This window comes from Tupaia chinensis, unplaced genomic scaffold, assembly GCF_000334495.1.
Source record: "Tupaia chinensis unplaced genomic scaffold, TupChi_1.0 Scaffold143602_1, whole genome shotgun sequence".
Lineage (NCBI taxonomy): Eukaryota > Metazoa > Chordata > Mammalia > Scandentia > Tupaiidae > Tupaia > Tupaia belangeri.
In genome coordinates, this window is record NW_006203448.1 from 478,139 (window position 1) to 481,587 (window position 3,449).

Genomic DNA, 3,449 nt, shown 5'->3' on the forward strand with positions numbered 1-3,449 from the left:
GGTTTGGGGGAGGCTATGGCCTGGCCCTGTTCCTTGTCATCTGACAGGAGGGCACGGTCTTAACCGCAGGCTGCTGGGCCAGGCTGCATTTCCAGAGAGGGACTGGGCGTCACTCCTGCCCTGGGCCACCCCTCCCCCAGGAAGCCTTGAATTGGTGGGGCCAACTTTCCTCTGAGGACAAGGGGCCTGAGAGTGTGACAGCACATGGTCAGGCCCAGAACCCCGGCTTCCTCCCCTAGGATGTCCTCCTGGGTTTCCCACTCGAAGGAAAGACAACTAGCTCAGGAGGGACCCCGATCTCAGCCGGCTCATGGCTGCCTCACCCCAATCTGTCTCCTGAGCCCCTTGAGGACAGGGGTGGGTCTCGGGCATCTCTGGGCTCCCTAGCGATGCTCTGTATGCAGTAGGCACTCAGTAAAGGCGGAGGGCAGATGAACCTGCAGCCAGACGAGTGGCCAGGAACCTCAGTGCAACGTCGGGCGACGCTTTCTGCTTTTAGTTTTTGCCACAGGGCCTGTGTGCTTGCCAGGGAGACACGGAGAAAGAGAGAGGGGAAGTGAGACATCATCCCCAGGGAGAGGGCCACGCCACAGTCCCTTCTCCAGTTCTCTTCCTGGCTTCTTGGGCACACACGCATGCCTGCCTGGCGTGATTTTCAAGCTGCTAGGTCTAGGCCTTGAACCATGGTCAACCGTGAAGGAGTCCAGCACCCTAACCACTACGCCACCTGCTGGCCCCACGCACTGCGTCGTCTGCTGGTCCCAGGTCCTTGTTCTTTCTGGATTCTGTTTTGTGTAGTCTGCTCTAGGGTGCGTGCACTTGCTGAGAGAGAGGGGCAGTGAGAAGTCCCTCCCCATGGGTGACGGCCACACCCTGCCTTCTCAATTTTGATCCTGGGTCTGGCCCTGCTCCCATGTGCTCCCTACGTGTTTCTCAAGCTGCCAGGTCCAGGACTCGAACGGTGCAGTTGGTCCTGTGGGACCGTCCTCCTGACCCTCCAGGCCACCTGCTGGCCCGATACCGCTTCCTCCGACCCACCGCGAGGAGGACCGACCTCGTGTCACCCTGTGCTGACTGGATGTTTAGGGGTCCGCGTCCTGGCTCGCTCTTGCTCTTTCCTTCTTTCTGTCTGTCTTTAAAGAGCTTTTTGCTATAGGGCGCATGCACGCACCAGCGAGACAGAGAGAGACAGAGACAGGAAATGAGAAATCACCCCCGTTGGGAAGCCACGCTGCAATTCCTTCTTCATTCTTCTCTCGGGATTTTGGGCATGCACGTACACGCACCTGGCATGAGTTTTAAGCCACTGGGTCCAGGACTCGAACCGTGGTCAGCTATGTGGGAGTCCGGCTATGTAACCATTATGTCATCTGCTGGTCCCTGTGTATTTGTTCTTTCTGGATTTCCTCGGGACATCTTCCTGGGAGCCAGCCTGCAGGCTTCTGATCTGACTCTCCGGCCAGCACGCTGCGGCCTCAGACAAGCTGGCTTCGCTCTGGACCTTGGTGTGAGCGGAGGCAGGAATCCCCACCCCCGGGCCCGAGTGCTGTGAGGTGGGGGTGCAGCTTGCTCAGGGCAGTCTGGCCAGGCAAGGGAGGGACTTGGAAGCTGTGGCAGGTGGGGACACGGGTGCTGGCCCTGGGCGGCTGACCCGGAGCCCCAGGGTGAGCAAGCCAAGGCTGGAAACTCTGGTATGAGCTAAGACGCTCTGCCACGGCCCTCCGTGCCAGGGGACGGGGGTGGGGGGTGTCTTGGCACAGCCAGCTTACCCAGCACCTTCTGCCCACCTGTCCTGGCCTGGTGTGGGGAGCTCGGGCAGGCTTAGGCAAGCAGGGTGCTCAGGTTCCCCAACAACCTGAGACCCCTGTTTGCAAGATGGGGAGGCAGGGCTGGGAAGGGCATGCCGCAGGCCAGGTCACCCAGGTTGGTGGGCATCAGGGATCACAACCCTGCAGTGCTGCCCTCGCCCATGGAGCTGCCCCCTGGCTGCTGCCCTGCTGCTGGTCATGAACCCCGGAGGTAACAGTTAGTCCCTGCCTGGATTCTGGGCAGCGGCAGAGGACTGGCAGTGGGCCAGGGGGGCGGGGGCAGCCCTGCTTCCTGCTGGGCCGCTGCTAGGGAGGGAGGAGGCGCCTGTGTAACTACCAGCCGGGGCCAAAGGACCGGGACGCTGGGTGGCCGCCAGCAGTACACCCTGGGGGTTGGGGCAGAACCGGGCTGCAGAGGGGGCGGGCTGCAGGGTTCTCCCTCTGCCTCTGCCAGAGACCCTGGGGCATGGGGCGGGCCGGGCAGGCAGCCGGGGCGGGCCCTTAGCCGTGCTGCTCAGCCCCCCTCATCCTCCTGAGCCTGCGCGGACGACAGGCCCAGCTGTGGCTCAGGCCCCTCCTGTGACCAGGCCGGGCCCTGCTTGCCTGGTCCCACGCTCAGGGCTGTCTGTGCTCTTTCCTCTGCAAGCTTGCTGGGGGCGGGCAGGGTGTGGGAGAGCAGGTGAACTGGGGTCCACTGCTTCCGGGGAGGTGCAGGGGAGGGCATCGGGCACCCTCGTAGGGGCTGCTACCAGCCTCACCCCCACCCCACAGCTGGGAGAGCCTGGACTGGCCTGGCAGGCCATCAAGGGGCACGTGGCAGCTTTCCCGGGCGCAGTGGGAGGGAGGACAGAGGCTCCGGGCCTGTCGGGAAGCCGACCAGGTGCACTCTGCCTTAAGCAGTGCCCCACCGCCAGGGCAGGGGAGGCCAGTGCCGGGCCCTGGAGAGCCATCCTCACAGCCTGCCCGCTGCCTTTCCCCGGGTAGCTGCCCCCGGGGTGCCTGGAAAACGAAGCACCTTCGCGGACCCAAGGTATGTGCAGGCCGGGCACAGGGCACACCTGCCTGTCAGGGCCACTGTGCGGCCGGGAGGCGGGCTGGTACACCGGGGGGGGCGGTGACTGAGGGGCTGCGGATGCGATCCTGCCAGCCACTGCCAGCCCTCCCACTCCAACGCCTTCCCACCCCCTGCCCTGTGGGATGCGCCCTGGGACAGTTGGGGGCAGCCCTGACCAGCTGAGAAGCTGGAGCCCCCACCCCCATCTCCCACTGTGCCTAGGATGGGGCCTCTACCCAGGGGCCAGCACCACTGGGGCAGGTGGGACAGTGTGGCAGTGGGACCTGGCTGTCCTCCAAACTAGGCCTGTGGTGCCTGCAGACATGGCCAGGAGGGCCGGGAGTGGACAGGCTGTGGTTCACACAAGCCTGGCCTGGCGCCACATCATGGCCTGTGACCTTGGTCACCTGCGAGCCTCTGCCTCTCTCAGGCTCCTCCCCTGTAAAGTAGAGGGAGGCCATGCCGGTTGCTGGGCTGGCAGCTGGCTTTCCTAGTGAATGAGCCAATGATGCCAGTCGTACATACTCCCGGGGGCAGGGCCCAGCTCAGTACCTTGGGCCACCGCTGAATCCCTTTCTCTTTTCCTG

General features: G+C 64.0%; 1 protein-coding gene across 1 annotated transcript in view; it reads left to right on the forward strand.

Annotated features, from left to right (window-relative positions):
• The first annotated feature begins 2,251 nt into the window (after positions 1–2,251).
• The window catches only part of SARDH (sarcosine dehydrogenase), a 74,221-nt gene continuing 73,023 nt past the window's right edge, over positions 2,252–3,449 (forward strand). The window contains exon 1 of the mRNA XM_006164266.3: positions 2,252–2,838. The gene's annotated coding sequence lies outside the window, so the exon portion shown is untranslated. The remainder of the gene's footprint in view (positions 2,839–3,449) is intronic.